The sequence below is a fragment of the Sus scrofa genome, chromosome 16, assembly GCF_054392235.1.
Source record: "Sus scrofa isolate SSC_HxYL_T2T_F1_AM1 chromosome 16, Sscrofa_HxYL_maternal_Yorkshire_Landrace_v2.0, whole genome shotgun sequence".
In the NCBI taxonomy this organism is placed as follows: domain Eukaryota; kingdom Metazoa; phylum Chordata; class Mammalia; order Artiodactyla; family Suidae; genus Sus; species Sus scrofa.
Window position 1 is genome coordinate 50,151,400 of NC_139398.1, and position 17,649 is coordinate 50,169,048.

A 17,649-nucleotide genomic window follows, 5' to 3' on the forward strand; every position below is an offset into this window, starting at 1 on the left:
GCCAGGCTATTTCTGCACAAGACAGCTATTGACGTCATAGTACTTTAGCTCAATCTACACAGGGATTAATTTTTAAGGTGCTTTATCTCCAATCATGAAATAGGGAAATTTTTCCTTTAAGAAGGAAGAAAATAGCCTTTATATTCATTATGGGCAGTCATGAGTTAAGATAACAACACACAGAAAAACAAAACAAAACAAAAACCAAAATAAAACAAAAAAACAAGGTTTCAACTACAAAGGTTTATTATTTATTTATTAAATTAATACCCTTTGTAGTTGATACTTTATATAAAGTATAAATAATACTTTAAAGTATCTGATTTCAGAGTTGTTAGAATCTAATGAAAGACAATTAAACTCAACCACAGAACTGGTGTTTGGTATGCTTAGGCTGCATGCTAATTTCAAAAAATGACAGAACATACATACATATACATTTTTCCGAGAATTTCTTTCTCCCTCATTAAAAATTTTTTTTTTTGCCAAGGGAAAATGAAAGGAAATAAAGGAAATGGTTTGGGGTTGACGCAAACTGTGAATATTTGAATTCTAATTTGGTTCTAAAGTCAGGAAAAAAGTCTACCCTCCTGGTATAATACTTTTGAAGCAAATGGAATTCCTCATGCATGAAAAACTAATCTCTGACCTTTAATGGTAATTTTACCAATTGAAAAAAGTTTCAAACACTCAGTTGTACAAAGGAAACAGACATTTGCTCACAGTCTGTAGACTCCAGCTCAGCTGACAGTAATTTTCCATTGATGGGGAGAAAATCATGAAATTTACACGGCTATGACTGGCTTTAGGCTGGTCCTAAATAAACTTCATCCATGATTCTGCCATTTTTTTCTTTGGCATGGACAAAATATGAACCAAGTCTATATAAAAAGCCGTTAATGTTTTTAAGGTGACCTAGAATTATAACATCTGATATAGTTTCATCTCTCAGACGTACTGACTATATGCTGTATGCATTACATGCAGTTAAAATACTGCCGGGAAAAGTAATCAAGTATCTGTTATGAAATTATTTCTATAAATGCTACAATAAAATTTTTTCAATGACTTTTAAAATTTTCATATCAGGAAAAGATTTCAAAACGTATTTTTCCGAATGCAGAAGGAATGATACCTTCTAAACCCTGAGCCAATTCTTCAGGAACCAAGGGAAACACCAAAAAGTAAAATGAAATAAAACTCTCCACATCACTTCTAATACAATGAAGCAAAACCACGGCCAAGGGTCAGTGGAGGAGCCACTTGGCCCACACCCATAAATGCCAGCATAGTGCTGGTCACATCCCCAGCCACACCTTTCTCAGTCTCTGGCCAATCCTGTGCCCACATGTTCTAGAATTTCATGACAGCCAGAATTCCAACTGCAAAAGTGTGTGTGTGTGTGTGTGTGTGTGTGTGTGTGTGTGTGGGCAAACCCACTTGTTAGGGATGAGGTGGTGATAAGGTCAGAAATATTAACCAAGCAAACTAAAGGAATCAATACATGCAAAGTACTTAGAACAGTGCCTGGAACTTTGTCTGCAAACATAGGTGATAATATATAGTATCAAAGAGGACATCTTTAGCCTATTAAAATACAAAACATTATCTACGTTTCCAGACTTTACAGATATTGTATAAGTATAAGCTATTATTTATAAGAAAACTTTATACATGAAAAAACAGAGTGAAATGTTTTTATTCTTATTAATTTTTAACTTAGAAGCATTTACTTGTAATTACACTTGACATAATTTTTTATCCATATTTTGTTTCCAGCAAAAAACCCTTCAAGCTGCTAACACCGTTAATCATCTCTTTAAAACCCCTCAAACAGAAGATAGTACATTGAAATATGACAACTCTGAGTTGTGAAGATTAGAAAAATAAGGTATAAGATTTGATGTAGAGGGTAAATAATTAGTAATAAACACTGGCTTTTAAAAACAGTGAAATTAGACGATATATTTCCGTTGCTGATCTCCCGCCTTTCCTTCCTCTCTCATTTGTTTTTCTCCCCTTTTCTTTCCTTTCCTTTCCTCCATCCATTCTTTCCTCTGTCCCTCCCTCCCTTACTTTCTGTTCATTTATTCAACCCATCAGCCAAACAATGATCTGTTAAAAGCTTTTGTGTTTTTTTCATTAAGACAAACCAATTAAGTAATCTACTATTTTTTTCGATTGATATATATATATTTGTAGCAAAGACATAATTTATTCAATTTCCAACATCCACTTCTCTTGAGTACTCATCCCCAGCAGGAAAGTACTAACCCAAGGATAGAACATAGCGTCTCATAATATTCATATTAAACCTGACCTGACTCTATGTGTTCCTTGTTCAGTCTCAGTTTATTATGTCTGCTGAACTTTCAAGCCCTCTCTCTGACTTTCCTTCTATTCTTATCCCTCCAACTTGGCACTCTCATGGGTTCTCGCAATGCCCCTGCTATGTTACCTATACCATGTCTCTCTTGCTCCCTGGGAGGGCAGTCCTGGAAACTGGCCTTGACTGAGACCTTAGTCCTACCGCAGATGTAGCGATGAGTCCTCGGTTCTATAGCTCTGCCTGCACAAGACACTGATGCTCAGGGTTGGACCAGATTTTCAAACACAACCCTATGACAGTTAATATTTAAAGGTGTCAGTAGTATTTAATTTATAAAGGATTAAACATGAATCTATTTCCTAAATCTGGCTTATATTTTTGTCATGTTCTCCCTTTTTCTCTCTCTCAAAGGCCTCCTTCAACATCAGAGTCTACAATGGAAAAGTCATCATAGAGGAGAAGCCAGAGTTTTGCTCGGAAATGTCTATGGGTGGGAGAGGTGAGAAGAGGAGCAGAATCACACATTTTCATCTTGGTGGCGGGAAAAGGAACCTCAGAGCAGAACCATGCCTAGAAAGAAAATCTTTTTCCATTGTATGCAGCATTCCTGAGTCATGGTCATTGCGAGCAGTATAGAAGCCACAGAATGAAATGAGCAAAGTGTTGAGTGAAATTTGGGAAGTACAGAGAAGCAGGAAGTAAGCTCCCCTTGCTGTATGTAGTATATGGCCATATCACCTCCATCCATATTAAAAGATCTTCTAGAAGCAGGACACGGACGGACACACACACACACACACACACACACACACACACACACACACATATTGTAGGTTCTACTGAAGCACCATGAGACTATTCGTTGGGCTTGAGAATTTACAGATTGATTAATGCAATTGTGGTCGTATATCTTCAATTAAGGAAATCAAAAAAATGGTTATAATCTCTTGTTCATATGGCAGTTAAGTAGAGATGTGGAGGATGTCTTCAAGTTTCAGGTATACAACATAGCTCCACAGTGATGGGAAAATTATGTCACTCCCATGGGCTGCATAGTTTCTCAGAGATAATTAAGACACATTATTGGCATAATAACCAGCACAATGCCCTAGCCTGGCTTTCATACATGTGCTGGATTGGTGGAAGGAGTCCAAAAAATACATGCTAAGGAAAACAGTGCAATCCTTTTGTATTGCTTTTGTTCTTATCACTCATTCGGTAGTGCTGGTGAGGGAGGTAATGTCAATCTCTAATTAGTCCTAGAAAAAGGGACTGATACTATTGCATGAGACCAAAGGAAATAATTGTGACCATGGATGGTCACAGAGTAGTTGGTTCTTTTTCCGACCAATAATTAATCGGCTCAATGGTCAGTTTATGAGCCCATGGCATTAGACATTATTTTGGAAAGCAGAAATATAGGGCAAAAAAGGAGATCTCTCAAATTGGGTTTCTCACCTGAGTTCATTTAAGAAGCCCATTGCTACTCCACAGTTAAGAACCCTTCTAGTAGTTTTGCAGCTGATGGATCAAATTCCATCATATCCCAGGTTTCTATCTACCCTAGTGTCATGAATTAGATTCATGAATTCAACAAATATTCACTGCCTTCCTCGTCCTTCTAAGCACTGAATGATAATTTGAGCCTGGCCACATTATGTGGGCTGAGCAACACAGTGTGGGCTCAAATGATACTGCCTATTCCAAGCTGAGACCTTACAAGTTACAAAGTAATTCCTCCTGTCCTCTGGGAGTTGCCAACTATGCCATGACAAGAACAGGTGCAAAAAAATGACAGGTCCAAGAAGAAGAAACATGAGAACAAACATGAAGGCAATCTGTGGCCCGAAGCCACACCACACCAGGCCATTAGCAGAGCAAGAAACAAATGCCTATTGTTATGTGCAACTGGTATTTTGTGGTTGGTTGCTATGTAGCATTACTGCATCAACAGTTAACATAACTTGTAATGAAAGATCAACACAGTTGATGTATATAATTATTTTCTTTTGGGATCCCAAGAATTTTAATAAATTCAATCAGCCCACAAACACAATACTTTTTTTTTGTCTTTTTAGGGTCACACCTGCAGCATATGGAGGTTCCCAGGATAGGGGTCAAATTGTAGCTATAGCTGCTTGCCTATGCCACAGCCACAGCAACGCCATATCTGAGCCATGTCTGTGACCTATACCACAGGTCACGGCAACACCGGATCCTTAACCCACTGAGCAAGGCCAGGGATGGAACTTGCATCCTCATGGATGCTAGTCAGATTCATATCTGATGAGCCACAATGGGAACTCCCTACTTTATTATAGCCATTCAAATTGCCCTAGCAATCCAGCCAATACCATTCCTCATATGGAATACAGTGCTTCCACCCCTCTACGATTTCCACTGTCTGATTTCTACAGGCAAGATACAACTAAATTTTTTTACCTTTCATGAGGAATTTCTGATTCTCCCTCTCTTTCATTCCTCAGGAAGCACTTCCTTCTTTAAACTGCATCCCTCTCTTCTTTTGCATATCATCTTCTGCAACAAATTACAGCACTCTAGTACTCTCGTGTATCACTTATATTCTTTAGCATCTATGAATAGGAATCTTTCTCTTGAATTTCAAAAAGAATAGGCCCCTCAAACTAATCAGGTACAATTCAGATCAATCCACTGCCCCTCTAAATCTGCTTCTCCTTAATACACCCTAACTCAATAAATGTCTTCTCCATTTTCCTAGTTGTCCAAGGTGGAAATCCAAGTGATTATTGATCTTCATGCCTCTCATCACCTATTAACAAAGTCCTGTTTCAACAAAACTCCTATTTGGGATTTTTGGATAGCGATCAAATCTATCCACCTCTCTGTAGCCCCATCACCATTTCCCCATGGGATTACTGTAATTGATTCTCACCTGTTCTACTTACCTCCAGTCTTAACTATCTCCAAACTGATTTCCCACAGCAGCCAAAGATTTTTAAAGTGCATATCTGACTATCTCATTTGCTCTTAAAATCATCCATTGGCTCCCCACTGCAGTAGAATGAAGTGTAAATTTCTATTTGACTTATGAGACCTTTTATTATCCACCTCAGTACACTTCTCTAGCCTATATCTGATTGCTGCCTACCTTGTGTTCTCTAACTTAGACAAACTGAATTTTCTTCATTATGTTCTCTCTTATTCCACAATCATTGGCACATGGTGTTCTGTCCATCTAACACTCTCTTTCTCCTCCTACCACCCTCCCCTTGGTTATCAGCTCTCATCCTTCATATCTTAGGTCATAGAATACCTTCTTTAGAAGACCTCTCTCACTCTCTCTTTTCCCTTTTGCTTGGAGAGGTGTGGATGGGGGCCCTTCTTGTGTGTCTCTACAGGACCCTGGCCCTACATCCTTCTCTGTAACACTCATTATCCTTTACTGCATTTCTGATTAATTTTAGGTGACTGTATGGGTGGCCTTACCAAGATAATTTCATCTGCTGACTAGATCCTTAGTATAATTCAGATGTCTACACACCTTTGCAACTAGGTACCTATGGGAAGGTAGGCCTCAGCCCCAACTTCACAAGGGAAATCTGATTGTCTCGGCTAACCATGAAGATACTCTGTCTACGGTACCGACTGATTAAAACATTGGCCTGTGAGGCAATTCTGACCAATGAGACACTGAAGAGAAGTCAGAGATGGGGGGAGTCTGCTTGGGAAGAATTTTTCTCTCTCTTAAAAGCAGACATAAAGAAAAGATTCTGCTTTTTTCACTAGTTATTGATATCTGCCTTTGAGAGCTAGAGCTGTGACAGACATCTTACCGTCATGGGAGAACACACCAGAAAAATTTCCAACACTTGAGGAAGGCAAAACACAAAGATGGAAAAGACTTTGATTACATCAGGGCATTACCAAGTGACTTGAACTGCTCCCCACTCCACCCCCGCCATCTCACCCAGGACTGCTTATGGTTTAAGCCAGTTGAGTTCAAGTTTTCTGTGCCAGCTACGAGCAGTCTAACTTGCACACTTATCTATCTTCCTCACTGTACTGATTTAAGAAGAATTTTTGCCTATAAATAGGAACTGTAAAAGAAGTAAGAATTTAAAGAAAATATCTTGAAGGCTGTACGGCTTTATGGTCATGGCTAAGGAAAATTATTATTAATTTGGTACTGTATAGAAAATCAGAATCAGCTTTTGAGGAAAAGGCTGTAGAAGTTTACTGACTTATTCCCTTGGCCAGAGAATAAAATGAACTTGTAACAGTCCTTTGAAAAGCTGAGTATGAAGTGATTACAGGGATTGTATTGTACCAAATTCATAAGCCTCCAGAAAGGTGACCTAATTTAATTCTTTTTTCTGTTCAGCCCCTTTCCTTTCCCTTTCTTTCTTATGCCAGCCCTGGTTTTACTTCAAAAGCTGAAAAACTTAAAAGGGGAAAATCCCACCAACATATTCACCTAGACTCTGAACAAAAATCCAGAAAGGTCAAGGTGATATTCAAACTCACAGTCACATTAACCTTTGGTGAATGTGAATATTGAACAATGCAGTAATCACATTGCTTCTGCAGAATTTCTTGCTAGAAACAGGGATTTGGAAAAGAGCAGCAAAGAAAAATCCTCTATTTTTGGACTATAAATTTCTAAAATTAATTGGTAAGCTTAGAATGTCATGATAGGAAGCTTTTTCCTACCTTCATTTGTGTGCATTTAACGTTAAGTATAGTTCAGGAAGGACAGATGCTGTGGTTATCAAATAGCAGCTACCTGCCATTTAACAAAATAGAACCAGATCTCCATTTATATAAGGAAATGAATTGGATATTGCTACAATATGATTGGGACAAGATTATTGTTTAATTACATTTTTTTTTTTTTTTTTTTTTTTGTCTTTTCTTGTTGTTGTTGTTGTTATTGTTGCTATTTCTTGGGCCGCTCCCGCAGCATATGGAGGTTCCCAGGCTAGGGGTTGAATCGGAGCTGTAGCCATTGGCCTACGCCAGAGCCACAGCAACGCTGGATCCGAGCCGTGTCTGCAACCTACACCACAGCTCACGGCAACGCCGGATCGTTAACCCACTGAGCAAGGGCAGGGATCGAACCCGCAACCTCATGGTTCCTAGTCGGGTTCGTTAACCACTGCGCCACGACGGGAACTCCTAATTACATTTCTTAAAGACTGGTTAACTGTTTAAGTTTCTGCCAATGATGCAAATGGAACTGATTGTATATCTATGGACAGATGCTTGCAAAATGAGACAGTTTGTATAAGGTAGAAGTTATAGCTTCCTTAAAATTTTGGTAGAAGTATGTAACCATCTGAGCTAATATTTTTGATGGTTTATTTGTTAAATAATTTGGGGAGGCATTAAAATTGTAACTACTGATTCAATCTTTCTAATGACTACAGGTCTATTCCCGTTTGTTTATATCTTGTTGGGTCAGTTTGGGTTACATATTATTTATTTATTTATTTATTTTGTTTTACAACAAAGTCAAACTTTAAAAGTAAGCAATAATAACAGTACTACAGCTTTAAAATGAATAATTACTTTTCCTGGGTGATTCTAGAGCTATACTGTCTAATAAGGTAGCCCCAAGACACATACAGCTATTAAGGACTTGAAATAATGGCTGCTCCAAATTGGGATATGTCAAAAGCATAACAGACACTCTGGATTTTGAAGACGTAGCATGAAAAAAGAATGTAAGATAAGCTCAATAATTTTTATACTGATTACATGCTGAGATTATGATATTTTGAATATATTGAATTTAAATACACTCAAGTTTTTAAAAAGCTTTAAAATGTGGCTCCTAAAAATTTTTTGATTACATATGGGGTATATATTATATTTTCATTGGGTAGCACTGTTCCAGAACATTCATCAGATCCTCTCACAGGATGCCCTGCGTTGTAGATACTGACATTAGTGTAATCTCTGAAACATGTCATGATTTAAAAAAAAAAAAAGGATACTGCTTCTAAACACATGTATGTTCTCGGAAAACTTACAGAACCTATCTGAATCTCCACTGCTTTATCCACAAAATAAAAGGGCTGCATGAGACAATTCCTAAATTCCTTTCCAATTGTCATATATTTAATGACTTCACAATTTCCTGAATAGATTCCAAATTCATGTGATAACTCATTTTAGTTTAACTAATATTTTGGGGTTTTTTTTTAACTTTTTTTTTTCCCTAAGGGTCGCACCCTTGGCATATGAATGTTCCCAGGCTAGGGGTCAAATTGGAGCTACACTACAGCCACAGACACTGGCCTACACTACAGCCACAGCAACACCAGATCTGAGCCATATCTGCGACTTACACCACAGTTCATGGCAACGCCAGATCCTTAACCCACTGAGCGAGGCCAGGGATCGAACCTGAGTCCTCATGGATACTAGTCAGATTTGTTTCCACTGAGCCACGACAGGAACTCCATAGCTTAACTAATATTTTTGGAGCATGTATCATGGATCAGGTAATTGGACATCTCAACATTTTCTCCTGTATTTAGCACTATTCTTATTCTTGGCAAGTATTTAATAAATATTTATGGGATTAATGAACATTATTCATCCACCTTACACATTAATTCATTAAAAAAAAATCCCCCCGCAACACACACTCCAAGAAAATGATGTGAATGAAATACCACAAAAAGGTTTTTTTTAAAAAAACAAAAAACAAAAAACACCCACTGAGTTATGATTCGTTAGCAGAAACTCAAGTGCCCAAGTAACTGAATGGTCTCTGAACCCTACAGCTAAAAACTACTTGCTCTTTCTGAAAAATGGAAAATGTATTGTATTCTATGCCAAGAGCACTCCAATTTTAGCTGCCTTTGTCCTCTTTGAGGTTTGCCTGGGTCAATAATTAGCAACACAGCTTCGGGATTGAGTGAAGACGAGGGTGATGAACAAGCACAAATGAGCTGCCTTTAAAAAGCAGTAGCATAAAGCAAAAGAGCACTTGAGACCCGTCCTGTCAAAATATTCACATATGGCAGGCGGAGAAATGAGACACTGAAAATTAACAAGCCAGAACCTAACTGTGTGCACTTAACTAAATCCACTGTTCATGTAATATATGCCCCTCTTCTGTTTTAGTGAGAAAGATTCTCAATTATTCTAAATGTTTTTCAAAAAGTGCTTCTCCAACTTTACTGGGATTCTTAAACTTCTTTTCAATTTTTTTTTTCAAACTCTAGGAGAAAGAAATGAGGAAACAGACTGGTATATTGGAAAGAACGCTGGAGGTCAAGAGCTAGCAAACTGGATTTCTGGTCTTAGAACTGTTACAAACCTGTGATGTGAAATCAAACAAATTATTTCATCTTTCTCATCTGTTTCTTCATCTGAAAATGATAAAGGCCTAAAGGTTAGTGAAAGGATCAAATGATCATGGTAAGGAAAAACATTTAACAATGGATAAATGTTCTAAAAATGTAAACTACTTCCTTATGTAATCACCACAAAAGTCTCTTAAGAGCTAAATTCTGGTGATAGTACATGTGATCCTAGATTCAAAGGAGAAAACAAAGAAGAAGCACATATCATAAAATATTACTTCTCCCTTAGAAGGAGCGTGACATTCATAAAATATTTAAGAATATGATACAATCACTAGCCGTACAGACTCTGGGGATGGTCTAATAGGATCTGAATTTTGACTCTACCATTTACTAGCTATGTGATTTGAAGCATATCACTTCATCCCTCTATTCTTCAGTTTTCATATATGTAAAATGGGAATAATAATACACAACTCATATGCTTATTGTGAGGAATGAAATAATATATATAAGACATTAGAATACGTGAGACACATAATAGTATTATATTAGTGCAGCTGTTGTTTAGGTGTTCATTGGTATTCATTCTATGTTGCTTTAAACTCTAGGTTATTCTTGGCTAGCATTTGTTTCACATTGTTCAAAAAGCAGCACAGATTTATCACAAGTACTTCATGTGTTGGAAGTACCATAAGTGCATCTTGGGAGAAAAAAGAAAAGCAACTCAGTACATAATTCACAAAATGGCAGCTTAGATGAGCCCACACTTTTTAGAGGGGTGAAATAGACAGTGAAACAAAATATACTCATGGTAGACCTTGGTAAAATTTGTGGTCCTCTTTATTTTTACTTTTTTTTCCACTAAATACTGAAAAAACAACTAGAAGTACCTTGTATTTGTACTGTGATTTTAAAAATCACTCTCACATCCATTACCTCATTAGAAGTTCATAACTATTAAAGGTCAACAATGAACTTACTTTCACCCTCACGTATCTCTTAGAGGAATCAAATCAATTGAATACTTGTACTTAAGCAAAAAAGGTGGGCCCTTTGCCAAATCCTTTCTGGCAGCTCCTAAGCCTGAGCTTTTCATCTGAGCCAAGGAGGATCCAGAGTAGCAACTCATTGGCTCAGCAGACCTTGCAGCCCTGGATGGTGGCTGGGCCACATCTTCCACAAACAGCTATCAGTCAGTAAATGAATCATTGACTGCATTGTCCTTGAGAGGAAAGCCATTTTGGTTGCTTCATCAAGTCCAAGAGTAAGAGATGGACTAGTTAAGGACTTCCACTAGGATTTTCCCATAGGCTATAACAAGTTGCATCATTCAGAGGTGGATTCAGAGGTGATTTTCCACGAGACTACACCTAATGGACAGGAAAGTCTTGAGCTTCTTCTTATCTACTTTGACCATCTGCTCCATCAGCATTGTTGAATTAGAGCCCCAAGATTAGGTGAATATGGCAGAGATGAGAGTTCCACACAAATGTTTTTATGGAGTCATTTGCTAAGAAACCTCCCTAGAGAAAAGCATTGATACAAACCATCTTGGAAAGTCCCAGTTAAATCTAATGAGAATGCTTGCTTCAGAAGGAAATCCTTCTCATGGATTTCCTGTTGTGGCTCAGTGTTAATGAACCCAACTAGCATCCATGAGTATACAGGTTAGATCCCTAGCCTCGCTCAGTGGGTTAAAGATTCAGCAGTGCGAAAACACAGAAATGACAGTGTCTGATAAAGCTCCTCTCTTTTATTTAAATACTTCTTGAAATCCTTAAAGATATTACAACAATGGAATATACCAAACACAGGTTATTTTATTTATTTATTTTGCTTTTTAGGGCTGCACCTGTGGCATACAGAAGTTCCTAGGCTAGGGGTCAAATTGGAACTACAGCTTCTGGCCTATACCACAGCCACACCAATGCCAAATCTGAGCCACATCTGTGACCTACATCACAGCATGCAGCAACACCAGATCCTTAACTCACTGAGCGAGGCCAGGGATCGAAACCGCAACCTCATGGACACTAGTTGAGTTTGTAACCTGCTGAGCCACAACGAGAACTCCTAATCTTTTATTATGAAGCACAGTGTAATATATGAAGGTCATGATTTGGATTAACAATCATGATAAGACTTCAGGTATTGAATGTATAAAATTGAACACATCTGTATTCACCCCAGAACAAAACAAAATGGATTAAAAAATCCTTTCATCATCTTGTCTTCTTCAATTTTGGTCCTTCCTCATACAATCTGAACTGAAACTTTAAGGTTGACCAAGAATATAAAAGAATATAAAATGAGTAATGGCAGAGTAATGGCTCTTCTTGTCCACTTATTCAACATCACCCCCCCCCAACACCCACAGCATTGCCTAAAACATGGTAGATATTCACAAATATATATGAAATAAATGAATATCTGAAAAGTTTGGTCACTTTAACACCACTAATATTTATAATTATTTGCAGACATAATAGTCTTGAACACAATAGGAGAAACCGATCAATATTAAAAAACAAAAAATATTTTCTTTTGTAGGAACAATATGTTCAAGTATAACTGGCAAAGTCAAAAAGTAATCTACGAATTAATGACAAATTAATGACAGACTGTTATTAAATGAGTCAAAGCCACTCTATAAATAAATAATGCAGTACTCTGCTAAAGGTTGTTGCTATTACATGTAAGCCTCCAGGGTGAAAACTGGGAAGCCTATTTTTAATGTTTGTCACATTAATTAATGAACAATATAAACAATTCATGCAAGCACATCAGCCAAGCATTACTTTTGAGCGACATGTTAGGAATACGAGCTAAAAGCAGGGAATACTCTCTTGATTTGAAAAACCAATTCTAAATTTCTTGATTTTCCCAGCGGGTAGCATTTAAGCAAAATCTGGCACAGAAGTGAAATGTATAATTGAAGCCAACTTTCTCTGGGAGGGAAAAATATGATCCTTTTACTATTGGGAGGTACTTTGGATTTCGTCCCCAAACTGACCCCAGGCAACCTGTTCTCTGTGGTGCTCATATGCCTTCCATCCACACCATGCTTTCCTCAAGTGGGGGGTGGGAAAACCATGTCTTGAGACTCTCCTACTCCTCACTAATGTCAATAAAAATTGGTTCTTAGGAAAGAACCTAATCTTAATCATACTCATATGAATTCAAATCATTATTTTACCTTTTCACCAGGTATTTGCCTTTTTGGTCTTACCTTTGTATAAAAAGACCAAAGCACAAAAACTAATTTTTTTCTTTTTCAAAAGAAACTTTAAGGATTGAACATCAGGAAGATAAGGTCTCTTAGTTTGCTTACTTGGTTTTAAGGTAAAAGAACTTTGCCTGTAATTGACATTACATACACAGACTAAATTGGCCAATACGATCATCCTGTTTCAGATACTTTTAGAGCTACACAATTCACTGGTGCTTCTCTGTTTATACTCTGCATTGGATTTCTTGGCATCTCATCAGTGCCTTCATGTCTGACATACGTTTCTTGACTTCTTGATGGACACCTCACCCCCTCAATGGGAAGAGGCCTGAAACCATATCCATTCTTTTCTTCCACCAACCACTGTCCTTCTAGACTTTCCCATTGCCCAGTCTTTAGAGTTCGGTCATGACTGACTCCACATCCCATCGCATTAGTTGCAAAATTCAATGATGTTACACTGATGCAGTGTTTCCAGAAACTACCTTCTTTATATTTCCGTATCTATGAATTTAGTTTATTAACTCATTATTCTTTTTCAACCAAAATATTATTTTTTCCATTGTATTAGTTTGCTAGGACTGCCGTAACAAACTCCACAGACTGGGGGGGCTTAAGCAACAAAATATTATTTTCTCATAGTTCCAGAGGCTGGAAATCCAAGATCAAGGGGTGGACAGAATGGCGTTTTTTTTTTCTCTAGGCCACTCTCCTTGACTTAGAGATGGCCACCTTCTCTCGTTGTCTTCATGTGGTCTTTCTGTGCCTGTCTATGTCCCAAATTCCTCTTTTTATTGAGGCATCAGTCAAACTGGGCTAGGGCTCAACCACATGACCTCATTTTACCTTCGTCTTTCTCTAAAGGCCCTATCTCCTAACACATTCTGAGTCAAGGCTTCGACATAGGAATTTTGGGAGGACACAATCCAGTCCATAATGTTTATCCCACAGCACAGGCTCTCATCTCAGAATGTCATACATTTTTTCAACCAGAATTATTTTGATAGTCTTTAGAAAAACTGTGTTCTACAACCACAGACACTTCCTTAAACAAAGGCTCTCTCCTCAGAATCCAAAACCCCATTATCCCCCATGTTAGTTTCCTCATGCTCTCATTCAAGTCTCCCTATAATCCACATTTCCATTTTCAAGTTTCCTTTCCTATAATTCCAATAAAACACAGTCACTCTGGCTTATTCAAACACAGACCTCTAAATCCTACTTCTGTTATTTCCATTTATATTTTACTGAGAACCACATTATCCTTCAAAGCGCTAAGCAAATGTAGTTTACTGAACATCACCTTTACTCAATCCCATACACAGTCTTCCAAACAACCACAGTTCCTGGTGCCTCGAATCACAGCCCATTTACCTGACCCTCTCTTATTTTATTTTTATCTCCCGGTTTCCTTATAGCCTAAATCCTAAGTACCCCTTTAATAGAGGGCTGATAGCATCATGGGTACTGAATAAACTATGTATTGAGATGGTTAGCACCAGTCCATTTGATACCAGTTGTTTTAGGGTCAATATGATAAAAAATATCTCAATCATCAATCAGTATTTATTCTTCTGTTTATCTTATAGACATGGCATAAATCATGGCTTGATGACTAAGAGTCAGCAATGATTATTTTCATAGATTATTTTTCTCTTCCAAATAACATATATGTTTTACTTGAAACAATTATACAGATTGTCAAAAAAAATATATATATATATACACATACACATATACATATATAATTTATATATTTTATATATATGTAGTTTTTTTACCAAATCTTTTTTTGGTGACGTTTGTGAAAACTAGTAGAAATGTTCTTATTATCTACACTATAGGTTAAAGAACTTTTGAGTCTATTATTAATGACTGGCTTCTCCAAAGTTTTGTAAGATCTGATTTTAAGGCACTTTTAGATCATTTCTATTTACTTTGCTTTCTACTTTACTCTTTCCAAAGTTTATTCTGCATTTGCCAAAAATATCTTAGATCTTCTCTATCTTCTTGTCCTACAGAAACCTAAGTTACCTTAAGTCTTTAAAAAGAATATACTAACATAGTCCAACTGTGGTCACATTTTTGAAAATCTAGTTCATAGCCTCAAGTCTAGTTCACAGGCTTTTCCAACTCCCTTCATTCTTGCTGCATTTATTATAAAGGCGAGAAAGCAAGTATTAACTTTCTAATCTCCTTCCCACTAGAGATGGCTGTACGGCATAGTTCTGGCTAATGGGCTATAAGCAGAAGTCTTTTGAAGGCTTTGGGGAAGACTTTTGTGTTTCTGGTAATTGGGTAGATACAACTAGAGCCACACATCTTCACCTCCAACCTCCCTTTCCTCCTCACTGCACGTAGCACAGATATGATGTCTGTGGCCACAGTAGCCATCCTGCCATCACCAGGCAAAGGCCAAGAAAACTGCATATAGGCTAGCCTTCTGCAAACACAGATAGATAGCATCACGCAACAGCTGAAATGCCTCCAGTGGTCACTTACTTAAAAGTAACCCCTATTTGTCCAAGCCATTGTTGGACCAGGTTTCTTGTTATTTACAGTAGAAAGCATTTAAAACAAATACAGCAAAGCTGACACTTTGAGTTTTCCACAAAGAATAACTTTTCTATGGCCAGAGAATGTGCTCCCTAATCAAAATCCACTTATAAACCCACAAATCCAGTTCGCTAGGTCAAAAGGGAGTGAGGGAGAGTGAGGTAGCTGCTTTTACACAAATCACTCATCAGCAAGAGAATCTCTGTTATCCGCTTTCTTTGCCCTCTGGAATTATTATTATTAACAATATTTCAAAAAAGGGAAAAAGTTAAATTAAAAATTAGGTGGAAAGGAGGGATCTTGTGAGAAATCTATTGATAGCTTTCATATAAAGATGACTGTAATCTCTGTAAGTGAAGGCATAGAATGGCATAGAATTCTTGTTGTCCACCTGTGTATTTATTTCTTTTATTATTTTTTTTACATTCATTGCTTGTACAGAATACCTCATAACTGTGATCCACAGTCAGCAAGCATCCCATTTATTTCTAACGTAAATTGAGGAAGCTAAGTGTGCCTCTCTCCAGCACATTATCAGAGCAATTAAAATCAGCTGTTGCAATGCTTCTCTTAGGGCTTCAAATTTTATAATTTACGTAGCTCGAGGCATTATTCATTTTTATGGAGAAATACTGGTTCTAGTTCTGCCAAGTCCTGAAGAGTTCTAATTAAAGTCTCCTTGGGGAGTTTTTTCCTTGATCTGCTAGATTCAAGATTCTTAAGTAAATAACCAGCTGGGAATATTTCTGGTGGGGATAATTTATATTTAATTTTAATGCCTTAGTTTTTTTTATACACATACTGAAACCCCAGGACAGTAATCTCATTAAGTATATACAAAACTGAATATAATACATTATAATGAAAACAACACATGGTTAAAGAATGTGTACAAATTTTTAAAGCTGAAGGTCTTGTTTATGTCGAGCCAAAGCTGCAGAGTCTTTAAATAGAATAATATCACTGCTTATCTGAACAACAGGTGCCCTCGCTTGTTTGTTTAATGATAAGTTATAGGGCTCTCTTTAGATACAAAGCTTACACACAAAAGGCACACAATCATGACATCTCTGAGAGGTACCACATTTAACAGTGTCCTTTATACACAGGTCTGATAGCCTTCGCAGGACTAGCAAATAGTCTCACAAAAGCAGCTCAATGGGATGGAATTAGGCGAAACAAGTTGGAGGAGGTGATCTGGAGGTCGTCTCCTGATGCTGCCTTTGCTTGATAAGCACACTAGTTACGTGGTATTTAGATTTTATGTTAGTTTTGGTAAGTAAACTGGGAAAACTAATGCCTCCCAACCACACCTTGGTACCACTGAGATAGAAGGGAAGAGGGCTGGGCACAATCTTTACAAGAATGACACAGTCCTTGAGGATAAGGAAAAAACTAGGTAGAACTAACCAGGTCCAAGATGGCAGAAGCTCTGACTTCCAGTAGATCTTGGGCTTCGTTATATACTCACTGTAATACATTAGCACATTAAACGACACACTCACAGGCACCAGACAGTTCCAGGGGACTTACCATAAATAGGCAAAAGTGGGTGGTGGCTCAATTCCTGAAAAGCCCCATCCTCTCCCCCAAATAGTTGGAACAATCCTCCCACTTTTGGGCAAAAGAAATTACTCAGCCAATGCAAACTAACAACCTCATACCCTGGAACCCACTCACCTTCTGAGACAGCCCACACTCTGTCTATGGAGTGTGTATCTCCCTGAATAAATCTGCTTTCACTTTACTTCTGCTGGCTCTTGGGCTCTTAAATTCTTTCCTGTATATGAAGCCAAGGACCCCCACAAGGCAGCCTGTCCCAAGGACTCGCCTGAGATCTGGGATGCTCCCTATTCTCTGCAACATCTCTATTACTTTATTGAGGTTTACAGGCAAAGCAGAGCTATATTAACATGGGCACATAACATTAACCAGGCCATCTCCTCACCTACCCATTCCTGAAAGAAAATTTTTTCTTATATCCTAGTAATTAATTATTATATGTCTATCATCCACAGAAGAGATGAGCCAATCAATCAGTCACTCAGTGAAAATTATATAAGTCATCTGGCTTCTTCCAGCTCTTTTTGAAATGTTACTGGTACATATTTTTCCCTCCTCCTAAAATATTCTATCTCTGTTTTTCATGTGGCAAATTCCTATTCATACTTCATTTCTCAGCTTGCAGATTTCTTCCTCAAAGCTTTGACTTCCCACTCCCATATTAACTGGCT

The 17,649-nt window shown here is 37.6% G+C and overlaps 1 protein-coding gene across 35 annotated transcripts in view; it reads right to left on the reverse strand.

The window, feature by feature from the left end:
* The window catches only part of PDE4D (phosphodiesterase 4D), a 1,507,422-nt gene that overhangs the window by 316,079 nt on the left and 1,173,694 nt on the right, over positions 1 to 17,649 (reverse strand). For 3 of the 35 annotated variants that reach the window (XM_085002327.1, XM_085002326.1, XM_085002324.1), the window contains one exon: positions 9,642 to 9,693. The exons of the other annotated variants lie outside the window; for them this stretch is intronic. The gene's annotated coding sequence lies outside the window, so the exon portion shown is untranslated. The remainder of the gene's footprint in view (positions 1 to 9,641; positions 9,694 to 17,649) is intronic. 35 annotated transcript variants of the gene reach the window in all.